Source organism: Stegodyphus dumicola, chromosome 9 (assembly GCF_044657685.1).
Source record: "Stegodyphus dumicola isolate Sdum_Otavi_A_Nest chromosome 9, ASM4465768v1".
Taxonomy (NCBI): domain Eukaryota; kingdom Metazoa; phylum Arthropoda; class Arachnida; order Araneae; family Eresidae; genus Stegodyphus; species Stegodyphus dumicola.
Window position 1 is genome coordinate 126,687,056 of NC_140776.1, and position 18,484 is coordinate 126,705,539.

At 32.7% G+C, this 18,484-nt stretch overlaps 1 protein-coding gene across 1 annotated transcript in view; it reads left to right on the forward strand.

Annotated features, from left to right (window-relative positions):
* Positions 1-15,743: 15,743 nt before the first annotated feature.
* LOC118200108 (protein tyrosine phosphatase domain-containing protein 1-like) overlaps positions 15,744-18,484 on the forward strand; it is a 195,273-nt gene continuing 192,532 nt past the window's right edge. Inside the window, exon 1 of the mRNA XM_085824076.1 lies at positions 15,744-15,978. The gene's annotated coding sequence lies outside the window, so the exon portion shown is untranslated. The remainder of the gene's footprint in view (positions 15,979-18,484) is intronic.

Consider the following 18,484-nt stretch of genomic DNA (forward strand, 5'->3'; position numbering starts at 1 on the left):
CATGAAAATCAGGATGATTTTTATGAAGAAAACTCGTTGTACAGAACCGTGGCGGTTCGCTAAACTATCACTTAGATCAACCGAAGAAACTAAATTTGGAAAATTAAAACACAAAAATCTCGATGATTTTTGATGGAAAAAAAACTCGTTTTGCAGAACCGTGGCGGTTCTCTAAAATATCACTTAGATCAAACGAAGAAATAGAATTGGTATGATTACAACACAAAAATCAGGATGATTTTTGATGAAAGAAACTGGAATCAGGGTGATTCATGCGACGTGAAAATCAGGATGATTTTGGTTCCGTCAACTTATGTAGATCAACATCAGAACTTCAGCAGATTTCTAAACTGCACAGAATCTCGAGGGTGCTGTCAAAACTTCACTGAATCAGGATGAATCTTTCAAAACTGAAAACCTCTTAGAATCAGGCTGATTCTACTCAACAGTGTCCAATTCAAACATCACTTCTTCGTTTGACTAGTGGGCCTTTTAAAATCCCACCGCTGCTGCCACAGTTGTACCATAGTCATATCTCCGTCGAATAACAAGACCTGTTCTAGGCTAAATATTTATCTTTATATACAACTATGTACAGATTACAATTTAGAAAAACTTTCAAATACATTTTCATTACAGTAGAGCGCGCAAGCTAGCGTCCGCTCTTTTCCCTTTCACATCTCAATCTTCTCTTTACTCCCACATGCGACCAGGGGAAAAGTCCACTCCCCTTTTCCGGCCGAGGCGGCGAGAAGAGGGTTCTTTGTCCCTGCTTTTTAGGGTGGGTGACCAAGTGTTCTTTAGAGAAGGGGAACGTTACACCCTGGTTCGTCCGCAGTAACATTATCCACGCTGACCTTAGGATCACGACTATTGAAGAGGGCTTCCAAGAATACCCAAAAATTACTTCGTAACCAACATGCTCACGTCCAACTTTGCTGAATTTCCGATATTTTAAATTGCGATCACATAGTTTTGAATAGGTAAAAACTGCCATACAATATGCTTCACAAACCAGCTTGAGCTACTCTCGTAGTGCAATGGATTACGCTCTCGTCAGATTCGAAGCTCGAATCCCACTGATTTTTCTTTTCTAAGGTTTTTAATCCCTTTTTTATTCTAGATTCCTTATTTTTGCACCATGTTATTTGTATATAATGTGTCTAGGCATATTATCAAGTCTTATTTTTCTTTTTACAACTGTATTTCTGAATTTACTGAAATGACTAATATTTATTATCGCAAAATTTCTCACCTTTGATTTTTCGCCTTTAGCCGGCTTTCGTTTCTCTCTTCTCATTTCACCAAATGCCTTCGGCATTATTTCCACGGCGATCTGCTTAAAGCCGCGAGGATGATGCCAGACAAGCAATAACGATAGTGGTAATGGTGTCCTTGAAGTGCCTATTTTAAAGTAACAGACTCTAGACTTCTGCAGAATTTAGAGACTTTTAAAATTGTTGATAAACGCTTTATTTTTTATTACCTATAAGAACATTTATTAATCAATACTCTATGAAATTTTTCTTCTTCACGATCAGTATCATCTGTAAAGGACGATGTTAACTTCTTTATAAAATGTCTATTAATGTGATATTATTTTTTGTGGGATTTATGCTATAAGGTTATGGGAATTCCACATTTTAAGTTGATTTTGCTATTATACCATAAATTGCTTCCTGTTCCGATACTCATAGTTAGGCTTTTGCAAGTGAGGAGCTTTTTAAACGCGATTTGTTGACATTTTTATTTGTACATTAGCCCAATATGGCTTAGTGTTCAGCCCTTTTCCAGTTTTGTTTCATATCGGATGTTCACAATCATTTCCACCCTTTGTAGAGCTAGTAATGATCATATTTCGGGGATATACCTAAGTCAGTGGCATAGCTACGGGGAGGGCAGTGGAGACGGCAATTCGCTCCCGCAGCACATTTTTAACGGCAACATTTTCTCGCTTGAGACATCATTTTATATGTCATATTTATTAGTCAGGTGGATTTTCCAGGCAGGCGAAGGATAATTAGATTCTGAATTGCCGTACGGAAATAAATTCAGAACAAAAGAGTTTTTACTCTAGATAAAATATTCAAAAATATCAAAAGATTTTGTAGAGTTTGCGTGTATTCTTTGTGAGCATACACTCTTAAACCCTACGTTGAAGACTAAGAGCGAATTCTTGCTATGTCTACTGCAGAAGAAAGGTTTAAATAACCTTTTTATCAAGTCTATATTAAAACAGATGCACAAACTTCGTGCTCAAAAATCACCATTACTTATGGCTACGTAACAGAAAAATAAGAATGTAGAATTCACTAGTAAATTAAGATAATCTAATGACTGTTTTCTTTACTTAAACTAACGCTAAATCGACTGCACACAGCAAAGCCGAGCCGAGGAATGCCAGTATAAACTGAAAGGTGTCAAACACCGAACTAGAGAGCTAATCTTAAACTCGCATCATAAACATCGGAACTGAGTAGACTCCTGAAACGCAGCTTAAATACTACTTCTGAAACACATTTAAAATTTACATATACGTCACACAAAATTTACATTCAGGAAAGAAATTGAAATCAGGAGGAACAGGAAAATCAGACTAAAAATAACTGGTTAGAATAAAGTAAAACTTTATGATACGACTTTTCGCTTTATGACCACTAGGCTGATTTGCAGGCTTTAGCTAAATAGTTTATTCCATGTATTTTTTTTTCCAGAACAACCCGGACTCGTCATCATTGAAGATCTGATCAGAAGTGTAGGAGTTAGTGGCAATGATTTTGGCAAATTTTGCTGGATATTGTTGTGTTGCATCCGAATCAGCAGATGCACTTTCTCTTTTCAATCTGAGATTATGTAAAGAATGTCTTTGTTGAAATCTCGCAAACCAACCATGACTTCGAAAAAAGATACTATTTTTTTTTTCATCTGACGAAGTCGACGGTGACTGATTCTGGAGTGCTTTATAAATCTTGGACTATTTTTAGTTTTGAAATGATTTAGTAACAGATTGGTAGTTTGCAACACTTTTATTCACATTTACAACATAGCTAGGGATAGAATTTACAGCATATTGATAAAATTATATCATAGGGGAAAATTTACTTGACTAAAGCTTTTATTAAGCTCTTGTCGCTATGCTCAAAATTTTGTCATCGATTTTTGAACTACTTCCTAATGAGCTTTCGAATTCAAATTTTTTACTCCCTTGCTTGTGAATGACAATAGAGTGTGATGAAGCGACTTATTCAATTTTCTGTTTATATTTTAAAAAATTTAATGTTAGAGCGGTTTTTCGCTCGTAAAATCATTACCGACTATCAGCATAGAGGTTTCAGCCTCGGAAACCATAGCCAAAAAGTTCATAAAGGCACTTTCATACAAATTTGGCAGAACAACTAGAATGAAGGCGATACAGGACGTTTCGACATCTTCCCGAAGGTTAGTCTGAAAATGATCAAGTCTGACTCCTTTTTGTTATAAGCTTACTCCAGTCACGGCAAATTTCCAGCGACTACGCTAGGTTCCTTAGGAGAAATATTACCTGCGTCAGTGGGGCAAGGGGAAGTGAGGCAGATGCCCTACATTACATTCTTGACTGCCCACACATGGCAGCCTTTAGACGCTCAAGCACATTCCAAACTCTCGAAATATTCTGCTCAATACATTTTTTACCGACTTCTACTACTTAAAAGGGATCAAAGCCATCACGGAACATATCAATCACATCTGACTCATCGAGTCGAATGTGATTGATATGTTCCGTGACAGTCAGTGGACGAAGATTAATGTAACAGGCCACAAACCTGGAAAAAACTACGTTGCTCGCGTTCTATGAACTTGTATATATTATATGTACAGTGTTTACTAACATATGATAAAATAATTGCTAACAACACTTTGTTAATAAAGATTCTTGAAATTTTGTTTGAATGGACAAATGTCCAGCAAAAAAGAAAAGTAGTGGGAGACAGAGAAAGGCGGCCTAACCTCTGAAAAAAGAATTTTAGAGCAATGGCCGGCATAATATTCCCAAACTGATAGTGCTTCAACCAATAGGCACCGATAGAGCAATACACCATTATACCTTCCTTTAACAAACCTACTGAACATTTCAGAATTTTAATGTTTGTTCCGTTGGATAGAATGGGAGAAATCTGATGCATAAAATTTTTAGTTTTTACACACTTTCTGATTTTCGGACGAATTTTTGAAAATCATTCGATTTTTTTTTTCTGACAATTTACGTCCATAATTTTAAATTTTCACCATCTAAAAATATACAGTTAGGCAAATCAACAACGCTTTGTTGACGTAGACTGACCAAACACAGGATTGTTGCTTTGTCTAATTCTATGATTTACTTTGGTGAGTTTCTGTTCTCTCATGGTTTCAAGATGTGTTTGCTCTAAAATTTTGAAATCTTTACAGATTATGAAACGAATTCTTCGCCTTCGTGTAAAACAAGAATGATAAAAAGACATTTATTGTACAATTTTTCTAAATTAAAAAAATATACTGTAGGCTAAAAGCAGACGGGACGTTGCAACTCTTGAGTGGCATCACGTAATTACCTTGAATTTGAAGGTACGATGTTGTAATACATCACATTGTTTTTCTTGCTTCCCTATTTATCGTGGTGTTTGTCCCTCTGGTCAAAGCTTTGATGTCGATTTGTAAAAGTATTTCCTGATAAGCTCTGAAGCTCAAATTTTGTTCAGACGTAAATAGTACAATAGATAGAACAATGAAAAAGAAGTATTATGAAGCGATTACTTTCAAAATTTGATTCAGAATTTATACAATTTAATGATGAATCGGTTTTCTCACACCTCGTTTTTCGTGGATAAAATAAAGTTATGAGAATTTTAGAGTTGGGGCCATCACATACAGTGGAAAAATCTTTTTAATAAAGCTCCTATAATATTTTAATGGAATTTTTGATTTTTAGGCAAAATCATGATCTGCGTCAAGTGATAGAATTTTTCCAATCCTTTGGCGCAATAGAATTGGAAATAAAAGAGTGATTACTCGTTGCTGAAAAGCGATTTTTAAGTGAATAATTTATTAAAAACGGCCATTGGAAGTAAAACGATGAAAATTAAAAAAATGTTTATAAGATAAGCATTTATATATGACTCACTAAATCATTAATGAGCTAAAAGAAGAAAATGATTTATCAAATAATTTAACGAGAACAAAAGATTAAATAATTACCTTTACAAAGCCTATATTACGAAATCTATTAATTGAATTGTCAGAGTATAAACCATCAATTAGAGTATAAGCCATTGTCAGAGTTAAATAATGAAGAAGCTGTATGCATATTCCTCGCATTGAAAACAACGTATTCAAAAGTCGGAAAAACGACGGCTACATGGAATTTTGAATGCATGTAGTTCTCCACCTGAATATGTGCACCTCGAAACCCATATTTTGAGTTTCGAATTAAAAAAAAATTATTTCATATCTTGTTCGAATTTCATTAACTTTTGGTTACAATCAGCAGTTTGAAAGTGAGCAGTGGAAACAATATTCGAAATAATTTTATCTGCGGCCCTCCAGACTGTTGCTATTCGACAAAATGAAAGATAAAAGTGAGCATTTGGAGGCTTTATGTATCGCTTTGTCCTCTAACGTTCTTAGTATTTGAAGTGGAAACTACTTATTGTGCTCTGTCATACTGAGAAGAGCTGTACTTTTGTGAAAAGTTTCAGAAATGTGAAGTGTTTGTTTTGGAAAACTACATTTCATCAAGCTCAAGCTACCATCGGTTCTGTATGCGTTCAGTCAATTGCGAACCTGTACGCTTGTAACAATATTTGGTGTCTGAAATGGGACTGAATGCCGGTGACAAGAGCGATGGAAGAGGAATTAAGAGAGTATTGACAGCCTTTCTTGCATTCCAAGAAAAGATGGAAGGGGCTTTCAAGTACTTTCAAGAAAAGCCTGAAGCAATTCAAAAGAAAATGAAAAGAGAAATTAAAGCCATAATAGAGAACAAATTCGAGGCTATGGAAGGCAGAATAAACACCGTCTAAAATAAAGTTCCAGAAACTGAAGAAAGAGTTTCTACTGAGTAACAAAAAATGGGAGAAAGAATTTCTGCTTTTGAACAACAAATCGGAGAAAGGGTTTCTCCTGTGGAACAGCAAACAGAAGACAGATTTTCTGCTGCTCTTACTAAATAAGTTAACAGTTAAAGAAATCCAGAATAATAGCAGGGAACATTTCAGTCTGCTTGAAATTCCTATGTCATCCAGACACTCTCTAAATTTATCAAGTATGATTGAAAGGCCTCCTGGGAAGCGTGGAAGACTTACCTGTTTATAGCGGCAAATGCTAGTGGATGGGATTTCGAAACTAAGGCCTGCCACCTCACCGCATCTCTGACAGCAAAAGCAACAAATATCCTTCAAACTATGCTCGAAACTAGAGGCTGGACTTCGAAGCGCTATTCGGCGCGTTGGGGCTGCGTTTTGGTGAGAAATGTTTAAAAGACTATAGCAGGCTACAGATAAAATCTTGCCAACAGAAGCCCAACGAAACACTCCACGAGCTCGCCACGAATGTTGGAAGGTTGTCTCATTTCCCTTTCGCAACCAGGCAAAAATACAAAAACCTCGAAATATCTTTATTAAAATTTGAAAAATATAAACACCAAATACAGTTGAAATATTTTTATAATTAAAATTAGAGTTCCTACGCAAAAACAAGCAATTCGGCCAGAGTGCAAGAAGGAAGATTTTTCGGGGCAAAAAACTGAAAATATTCTTTTGGTCCCATTGGGCAGAAAGACACTAAAGGTGCAGAAAATGACTTAATTTACTATTCTGCTAAGTGTCAAATGTAAACAAACACGGGTGTTATGGTAAAAAAATTAGGCTTAGCCGCACTTAAGCAATTGAGGTCTAGAAAAATTGTTGACTTACAACACTTAACAATTGTTCATAATTCTACATTTAACTATTATATGCAGATTAACTAAAGGCATAAAAACCTTAACCGGAAGATAAGAACATAATTTAATCATTTTTAAAGCAAAAAATGTACAATTTACCAACACATAAGAATAAAAAAACTGAGATCACGGAACCGAGCAACAGAGTCAGTGGCGTAGCGAGCATAACTGGCGCCCGGGGCAAAATACCATTTTGGCGGCCTCCCTCTCCCGAAAAAGACACAGTGATATGATGAAAATCTCGTTTGGAGACCATTTGGCGCCCCTCTGCGAGAGGCGCCCGAGGCATCATACACCCCCTTGCCCCCCCTCGCTACGCCACTGAACAGAGTGGTTACATATATATATATACATTTATTTACTTTTTGGTGCGGCTTATAAGTTCTCAGTTTATTTTTATGGATGATAACGCACGTCCACATATGGCTAATCTAGTGACTGATTTTCTGAAAAGTGGATATTCACCGAATAAGTTTGTTAATCAGATTTTCCAGGCCTAAGTCCTATGTCTGGGATGCTCTTAGGAGGAGAACTACAGTTTGCTTTTACCTCCCAGAACCCCCCAGAATTTGAAAACAGCGTTGCTCCAAGACAGAGAGAACGACTGCTACAGGGACACAGAAACTGTTTCACTTTCAGTATGAAGTCCTGTTGTGAGAGCTGTATGATTGTTCCAGAGGAATATGCCCTGTGTTAGCTGCCCCCTTTTTTTTTTCTCCATTTTGCAACTCTTGTTTTAGGCTTTCGCTCGCCGATGCGTCTTGCTTACGATCATATTGTATACCGTGACTGTTTTACGGCGTATCTGCTTGTATTATATCAACGTATGTTCATATAAAAATTCGTTAATGTCCGTCCATCAGCTTTGGAAATAATCCGCAAATGTGGAAACTCTCTCTTAATTTTTAACTTCGGTGTCGTAATATATCTTTATCAACATAAAGATCGAAAAGAAAAAGAGGGAGGAAAAAATCAGCAAGGGTTCAAATTTTTAACTATCACCCAAAAGGCTCTTTTAAAGTTTAATATGGCTTATCAATAAAAATTATCGATAGAGATGATCCAGGTAGAATAGTGAAACATTTTAGAGGGTATTGGATGAATACGCATTTAAACTTACATGGAAACGTCATGTGTCTTCTGTATAGTTAAAAAGCGAAAAAAATGTGATGTAATTCTATAAAATTATTAAATGTTTTTAATTAGATATATCATGAATTAAATCTGATTCAAAAGCTAAAAATTATTCTTAAGAACTGCATCTATTGCCTTTAAATAGTTTGTCTGTTAATTAACAACAGACAGATGAAATATGAAAGAGTAATATCTTATGTTTTTCGAATGGCAACAAATTCGAATGAGAAGTGAAATACTTCTATAAAATATGTAATTCTATAAAAATATTTAATGTTTTAATTTAGATATATCATGAATTAAATTAATTTTTATTTAAATTAATCAGATTAAAAGTAAAAAAATAATATTTTTAAGATATGCATCTATCGCTTTTTAAATAGTTTAGTTGTTAATCAAAATCAGACAGATTATATATGAGAGAATGATATCCTACGTTTTTCCATATGTCAGTTTGAATGATAGATGAAACGTCACATTTATAGTGAATTACTCAAAATCACATTCTAAGACTAAGACCTTTTTGGGGGGGCTTAAAAAAAGATGCATTATATTACTGATTGGTTTTACTAATTGCATTTTCCTTCTGAATTTAAAAATCTCTTTTTTTTTTCCTCGTTGTAAAAACCTATTCACTGCAAAGTTGACGTCTTTTCTTCATTCTTTTTGCTTACATTAAAAAAAACCGGGAAGAATTTTCGCTGTTACGCATTTTAGAATGTTATATACAGGAACGGTTCATAAGATATGCAGTACCTCTTAGGTTTAATAATATACGGCTGAAAGTCGTGGCACAAAGCTTAAAAATCTACTCACGCTATTTCCTAACTATAATCTTTTATTAGTCATGAAAAAAAGGAATACAATCACGCTTCCGCAAAATAGCATGGATGTATATGCCTTTCTTAGGATTACTAGAAGTAGAAGGCAATAAAAAAGCCTATTAAACATTTATATAAAAATTTTAATAAATATTAAAGCAGCGTTAAGCATGTTACGCGTGGAAAATCTTAATAGCGTTGCAACTTCTGAATAGAGATTAAAATCAATAGCGAAAGTTTGGTCTTCTTTTGAGCATTCCTTCGGGCTGAAACATTTTCTTTTAATAGCAATGTATTTACATAAATACAAGTGAGGTTTTGTTTACGTTTTTCATTTTAATGCTTGCTATACACTAAAAATATTGTAATTCACGTATTAATTTTTGGAAGTTACATAGTAATCTGTTCTAGGAAAAATGGTGGAAGTCGAGACAGATTTCATTCACACAGTATTAAAATAGACAGGTTATTCTGGGTTAGGTAAAACTGATTAAAGTAAAGCATGCAAGGGTTACCGCCTAAGAGGAAGGGAGGGTCATACAAGACAATTCATTATTATAAAAGTATAAAGACTATAGTGATTTACACTCAATGGATTTTGCTTTTATGGCTAGAACTAAAATTATAGACAATACCTATGCTACAATGATGATAATACAGTCGAGTTCGTTATAATGAACTTCAAGAGGACCGGAAGTTTGGTTCGCTATATCCGATTCAATAAGAAAGTAGATTATCTCACAAATGGTTTCCAAAAGAAAGATTCAGTACTTTATACAAAGAATATCCTGTGTTTTCCATAAGATCTAAAGAATGAACAATGCCTATTTAGAGAACAGAATGTGAAACATCAATATATTTATTCTCTAAAATGATGAATCAACTGTATAACACACACTTATAAGTTTCACTCCTTCCCCTTTCCCTGAATAGCGAACATTTCTGTCATAACATCAGCCTTGAATAGAGTTCTGTCTGACAACTTAGTCAAATAACTAAAATGATATAAAAATATCTATTTATGTTCTTTGGCTTAATGGTCACATACGCCATACGCAAAGAACCCCAATAAGGTGTCCTAAGATCTGCCTATTGTTTCCGAGTTTTCTTATATTAGGTGTTGTATTTATTTTGCAAGGTCTTTGTTTAGGACCCAGAGAAAAGTAGAGTTGAACATAGAAGAAAAACAATGTAAAGATGTTTTCCTTTAAAGATGAAACGTGGAATGTGGATCCTAACCAGGGCTTAATTGCTAAAATTAGAAGTGCCGGAGTCCTATGGAAGATATGGAAGACCGTCAGGAAAGACGAACAAAAATAAATAAAATTGCTAGTAAAATAATTAGTTATTAAAATTAAATAATTAATAGTTATAACAATTAAATAATTAATATTAAAATTTAATAAAATGTAAAGCTATAAATAGAAATATATTAAGTTATTAAATAAATGGTAAATAATTCAATAGTAAAGTACTGGACCTTGACTTATTTGGTGTTTCGACTGGAATTACAATTTCACTCAAAAAATAAGAAATAGATCAACCGGTCTTCAGTTTAATTTAATTAACTGAATTAATCTGAATATAATGCAATACTTCAAGGGGTGATAGAAATGAAGAACATTATTTTTCCAGCACATCAATAAAAAACGTTAACAAGGTTAAAGCGTCACTAATGAAAATACAGAGAATGCTATAAACAATAAGGTTTGGTTTATTTAATTATGGCAAGCACACTAGGGCTATCTGCCTAAGGGGAGGGATGCCTTCGTGGAGGACTTTTTAAGGGAAACTGACTCGTATACACGTTACACATGGTGAAAACCACAAAAATGCCCATGCAGCCAGCCCCGTTCGCGGGATTCGAAACTCGGACCAAACTACCAGTGTTCGGCGACTTTACCGCTCGGCCGCTGGTGGGCCTTATAAACAGTAAGAGAATATGGAGAAAAATTTTAACCAATGAGAGGCAGTTATGGAAAAAAAAAAAAAAAAAAAAGAGTCCAGCATTTTCTTACCATGTTCTTCCCTCAATATAATTCTAGTTGTGAAGCAGAATATGACAGGGGAACAAATTTTTACTGAATCCGAGAATTAGCTGAAAAAAAGTAGTAACAAGTGACAAATTTCATCCACCCGTCTTTGATTACATCGTTCCAAAAAGTCCGCAGGTGTTTTTTTCCGCGGGAAGACACTAGCACTGGAATGAAAAATTTACCCCCTGTCATAAATTCCTGGTACTTTCTGGAGAATAAGGCATTTGACATGTGGGTGAGGGCTTCTCTTTCCTTAAAAGTCTCGACTTCCATCCAAGCGTTTGTTTCTGAAGGAAAGAGAAGCGTGCGTTCAGAAGCTAGAATCGATTTTTAATACAATTTTATTAATAAAAATGCAATTTTCGAGATCAGATTCCTGCTGAAATTGTTGTTCGGTTACACTAGAGAAGCACCGGAGCTTATTTAGGGCTCTCAAGCTAGAATTATGAATTATCCCAAAAAGCTTAGCTCCGGTTGGCTCCGGCGCATTTTAAGCTCCGATCCCAACGTCCTAAACATAGACGATTTTAAGTATTAGTCATTTTTTTTTGTTAACACGTGCAGAAACTTTGGAAAAAATACGAAACATTTCAGTCGAAGGTATCCATATGGTTCGTTATATCCGATTTTCATACTTTTGTAAGTAAAATATCACTTCTGATTGATCGTTCGTTAAGAAAATCTGATTTATTGTTCCAATAAATAGAAAGGTCTATAATATGAAATTTTGAATTGTATTTTACTAGGTGTAATTGGTCATGTGTAAAAAGTGGACTTCTAAATTTGTACCAACGTAACCTAATGCTTGCTGTTTGTTTTATTAAAAATTGTATTTTATTAAGAGGTTGAATTATATATATTTTAAACAGTTTTTAATTAATGAAAATAAAGTATTTATAATCCATTTAAAAAAGGTAATTTGAAACGAATATCCCGATATAAATTCCTTTTACATTATTTTTATAGTATCAACAAATTTAAATTCATTTTGACCTGTAGGTATATTGACGGGGTATAAAGTATCAGTAAACAGTGCTCGTTCGACTACAACCAGTATTTTATGGTTTATATATGCAACGGTATGTTATTTTAATTGCTGAAAATCTTTTTCTGAATTCTACTAAAATAGCATTTCCGCTTGACCAATTTTACCCCAAATCTAATCAACGCTTTATATGAATGCAGAAAGCTTAAAAATTGGATTGGCTAAATTTAATGGTAATTTGAAACAACTAGATTTTATTTATTTGGGTTAAAAGATTTTGGCAATGACTTCTAAAATAGCTTTAAAACGTTTTTCACAAGTGCATGATAACCATTCTGATTTGATATAAAGCTTGGATACATGGAATAAATATTGAATGGAATAAATATAATAAATATTGCCCGCTAGTCCACATTAAAATTGGTACTTACGGTATTATCCCATAGTAGGAAATCTCCCAGATCTGCGCCATTCGTTCTTGAAGAATTCTGAAGGAACTAACGCCTCTGTATTTAATAAACGATCAATAGTACACCATTTCGTTTTTGTGCTTCGTAAAAAGCCTTTCGTCGATTTCTATTATTTTGTTAGATCCTCTGATTTTACTGAAAGTTCTGTTTAGAACGCTATGAGGTACAAATTTCGCCAGGTAATTATTACAATTTATTACTGTTTTGTCAGCCATATTGAGCTGACCATGTCGTGTTTTCATTAATACACACGTTTTGATGGTAGGATGCCATAACTTTGAAAATAATCCCTGCTTGCCATTCTGTTGAAGGCAGGTAATTTATATCCTTGTTCATAAAAACAAAATGTGGCTCATTGATAATCAATCTTTTACATGAAACGAAAGCTCAGATGTTATGTTACGTCATGTTTATCCATAACTGGCGCTAAATTGCGCTGTTTGAAGAGTTTCATGGTCGACGGGATAATACCTAAGTACCATAAAAATTTTCCCTTCATATTATATTTCTAATAATGTCTTTCATAAAGTAGGTGTAATTTTATCACTTTAAATATTTTAAAATTTTGTGGTGATGTAAGATTGTATACTATATTGCATGTGACTTTAGCATAACTTTGACACGACTTTATTGGACATGCGACCATGCAGATGTTCCAAAATTTTAATAACAGCCTAAAAACTATATCTTTAGTTTGTATGCATACCGAAAATTATAAGAGCGCTACCTAACTTCCTGTTTACCGGAAGATATGCCTCCTTAAAAGTCTTTCTAAAAAAAAACTGGATTTTATTCTTGTGACACACGAGAACCACGAAAGTGGTTGCGCAAGCAGTTCGCTCGCTGAGATTTGAACTCGGATCAAACTACTCCTATACAGTAATCTTTCCATTAAATCACACCCAGTCGATTTATTGATTCGATATTTTGTATATAAGTGAATAATAAATATCAATTTCAATTTTTTATTTCGATATTCAGTTCGACTCAATAATTGAACTAATTTTGAAATAAAAATTTCGACTTAAAAATTGAAGTTCGACTGCTTTTTCTCTCATCTGGTCATTATCTTATGTTACATTTAAAATAATTCGTTTTTTCCCTGTATATTTTTTAAATTGTGTATTTTTTATTACAGCTACAAAATTTGTTTATGATTAGTCTAAAGGGGCTTAGTCCTTGAAGGACTATTATTTTCGTTTTGCGATTTTGCGTTGGTTTACTATAAATGTCCGTTTCACTTTTCAAACTGTTGCCCCCAAATGTTAGAGTCCTGAATTATATTTGAAGAAATTAAATAATGAAGAATCTGCATAAATGTATGTAAATTTCTCGCATTGTGATAAAATAACGGTACATAGAGCCATCGAATTTAGAATGACGTAATCCTTCTATGAATATGGGCATATGGAAGCCCGAATTTGAAATCTGGAATTTTTTTCTTATCGATTTCATATTTTGTAAAACTTTAACGAATTTTTGATAAAAAACTTAAGGATTTTAAAGCGAGCAATGGCAAGGTTGTACAGAAAAAACATTTTTATCTCCAGCGCGCGAGACTCTGTATCGGAAATTCTAAAGATATGATCAATTTAAAACTATTTTGCCATATTGCTCTTGAACTGATATTTAATAAATAAAGGTAACAGACAAAATGTTAAAAAAGCTCCCCTTTGGACATAATTTAAAATCTGAAACCTTTCAGATTTTCTTTCTTTCTTTTTTATTTTTTAAATATTTTTTCGATGTTTGATGTCACAGATTCATGTGTAATATGTTAATTTATTTCAAATTCTACATTTTGACGTATTGGAAATTATTGCAAAACCTTATTGAAGTTCGAGTAAAATGTTCTAGTGCGTGGTCTTATATTTGAGTCACTGAGATATGTTAATTATTAAGTTCGATTTTTTTTTCAATTTTGTTAATTATTAAGTCGATTGACAATTCAGTTTTTGAACAATCATTTTTATACTTTTTGAAATTGTAAACTTACATATGATACATGAATCTTTTATAACAAAATTAATAAAATTAAAAAATTCAGAAGAGCAAATTTATCGTTGATTACAAGCTCTGAAATTTAGAAGGTAGAAAAAATTAAGAAGAAATTTAAATTAACATTGTTTTCGAATTCTTGACTCTTTATGCTACCACATCATTTAATAAACCTGCCAATCTGTTACCAGTCTTGTAAGAGGAGTTCTTTAATTTACCTTTAAATCTGTAACAATGCACTATATATATCAGGTAAACAAATTCAGAAATTTAAAAAGTATATTTTTTAGTTAATAAGTTTTAGTTTTGAATTATTTATCTATTTTAGATTATTAAAAATATATGCCATGGATAATTTTATTAACCGGTGCAACATTTCTGCAATAAAAGACATTTCTAATAGAACTCTCATTAAGATGGCCACACAGCTTCCACATGGGTTTTGTCTTCTGTGCAGATGGTTGTCTGAGAAAGGTAATGTTTAATATCGAATTTCATTTATGTCTCAGAAATATTGATGACTTTCAGAAAGGGTCGCCATATAAGGTTCATTATATTACATACTTTTGCAGAATTACTACGTTCACTTTAGTTCACTACCTCTATTTAGTAATAAATTTTCTATATTTTTTAATTGTTTTTTTAAATATTAAATATTTCCTTAACGATTTTGTGTTGGAAATTCATTTGCTGTCCTCCGCAGCTATTTTATTTATTACCCGATTCTGCGATCTGCCACCTAGAATAGTTATTATGAGAGAGAAAAAAATATGAAATGCTTTTAATCAATTAAGCTAGCGAAATTTCATAAAAATATTTAATATTTCTAAAAGCACGCCTCGTTATTTCAATGCATTTTTATTTAAATCAATCATATTAAAATGTAAAAGAAAATAGTCTTAAGAACTGTGTTTATTGCTTTTAAATCACTTGGTTTGTTAATCTATTTGAAACTTAAATATCGTATACTTTACTGAACGGCTACATGCTGGCGCGTGAGAAAAGAAGCAGAAATATTTCTTCAGATGAATATTTCACTCCAGTATTCTTTCAAACTACTATTTAATAAGATAAAAAATACCGTAAGTCACTGGAAGGGAGAAAAATCTTCCCGATATTGGAAGTCATAGTTTCCCAGATACCTCGAGAGCGGCATTTCAATGCACTGTGTGCCCCTTAGTAAAAGTTCTGTTCCCCTCTCGTGCCTTAACGTACACAATTTCGTCACCATAGTAACTTACTCGGTTCCTTGTGTACGTGTCTCTTCGTGAGGCTATGAATATTAAGTATATTAGTGACATGCAATCTGGCAACGGCTTTCTCATCGAGAGGAGCGGAGAAGCGAACTTTCTTCGGCAGGACGAATTGTTTTCTTGCTCTTGTTGCTTCAGCCGTTCTTGATTGGTAAGGGATTAAGTTTTGATCGCAGTCAGGACGTTTTCATAATCGAGGATCGAATTAAGGATTGAAAATTTTATTTTACTCACGGAATTAATTAATTACTGGAATTATTCTTCTCTCTTGTGGACTTTCGAGCATTCTTATTTAAACGACTAATTTGGATGAAAATGCCAAAGTGAGTAGAGTTTTTTATTCTTCAGAAAGTCTGATGTATTTGTTCTCTGCGACTTTATTAAATGAATTATGTGATCGTTTTGAAATCTTCATAATAATATAATATTGATTGTAACAGAAGCTTTTTGTTTAAAGTATTTATGAATGTAATGTAACATGGAAGGAAAATTAAAAACGGTTAATTAAAATCGAAGGTGATATTTAAGTATTTTATGTTAATATAGTGATAAAATATTTCAAGAAAATTCCATTTTTTCAGACTGAATACTTTTAACTTTGCTGTTATATGTTTGAAATAATACTTTTAACTTTGCTGTTATACTGTGGCAAGCAATATTAATGCATGTATTAAATTTTCTATAAGACGGCCACTCAAGATTATAAACTGGGGAGATAGTCGTCTTAGAAAGACGGAGTTCAATATCGATGCTAATTTTTGTTGTCAGAAATACTGATCACTTGCCACAGCGAGAGGGTTAGTTCAATTTATATTTATTTATACATTAGCATTTTAGTTTACTTCGGATTTTGTAAATCGTATTATCTGAGGAAGAAAATATTAGAGATCTTTAAAAGTTTCTTTAGATAGCTCTAGAATTTATATAAAAAAGTGAAACAGTCTTCATATATATTGAAAAGTAATCATAAGCTGCGTGTGGGAAAACTAATCATCTTGATACTGTTCAACTAAATCCAGTATTACTGTAGATTTCTTGTCCTATATATATATATATTATTTCCAGTATCTAGGCAGAAATACGTTCTAATGCTTTAATTTAATAATCAAATGTTTCTCTAACACGGTAACTGTATACTATACATCAATGTTTCAAACTCAGATTGCATAAAGGCCGAATGCACGATCTGAAAACAGCTGATGGGCCAGATTTGTTTTTTACACAAAATGAAAACTTTTTATTAACAAAATAAAAAAATAATTTAAATGAATATGAAATTTCACTTACCAAATATTTATCAAAACATACAATAATAATAATATTGCAAAGGAAAAATATACAAATTTACGCTTACTTCCTACCTGAAATCTAAAATTTTGTACCTGCAAGACATTTTTATTGGTTACGCTTTGTAATTCAAATAAACTTATAGCCAGAATTAAATTTTCAGATTGACATTTAATTTAACTGAAATGAAATTAATTTTCAGACTGACATTTATTTCAAATAATTTTAACATTATTCTAAAAATAAATTAATAATTAAATAATTTACTTAAATTAAAAATAAAAATAAACAAGTTCTGAAAACTCTAGATTTTCAAAATGGAAAAAAATAAGGATAAATAATGACAACTAGTCAGTTTCTCTTATATATTAATTTTTTTCCGACGCATAAATAAAGATGCATGTTTGTATATAAATTATTAAAAATTTTTCCTCTCTCATGACAGTTTGACATTTGATCGTGTCTCTATTTTGATAAAGTAGGCAGGCTTGACGAGAAATTATTAAAAATTATCTTCCTTACGGCTTGTAGGTGTTCATCGCTCAATCGGGTTCATTACTTATTAATTTTAAAATGTGTAAAAAAGCTCTACACATATAAATATATTCCCAAACAAAGCAATTATTCTTATTGCAAAATTCCTAACACAGCTTATTTTTGTTTTGATAAGTTCGAGTAAAAGTTAATAAAACCTGTAACTGCAAAATCTTTGAATAAGGTTTTACATCACAATGTGTAGTAATTAGCTCCAGTTTTAATGTGTTACTCATTTTTTAATAGTAATTACGATAATGTAAATTCTAACTTCAAATAACTGAAATCATTGTAACAAATGCGTAATTGAAATGCATTCACGGTCCACATAAAATTGCTTCGGAGACCGTATGCGGTCAGTGGACTGCAGTTTGACACCACTGATACACATAGCATTATTATTTGCATTACTTACAATTAATAATTATACTAAGGGGTATACTCTTTCGAAAAGACAAAAATAGAGTAATTTTCATGATTTTTTTCAACGAGAAACACATAAATATACTATTCTGAGTTTTTTGCAACGTATTTATTTTCCCTAGGATATTTGTTTTTGAACATTTGAATTTAGAAAATGCATTGTTATACTTGTCATACTTTAAAATTGAAGCCTACTAAATGTGAGACTGATTATTATTACAGGACATATGTCGGCATCAAGTAAGGAAATATTTTACAGTCAGAAATGTTCTTCGTACCTGACGAGAGAATTTTCAAAATTTAGATTTCAAAAAATATCTCAAAAAATGTGATGACTGACTTGCATCGGAAAATCGCTAATTGATGACGTCAGAATATAATCATTGAAAGGAAGATTTTGAAGGAATTAAAGTTAAAATTTCAAAAAAGATTCAAAAAATATAAAAATAGTAAGGTTAAAAGGACGTTTCAGTTAGTTCTTAGTATACAGATTTTAATTTAATGCCCGATACATTTTAAGCAAGCAGTTAAAACAGGTCTACTAGTTTTAAGAATTAGTCACTCAGAAATTAGATATGGAATACA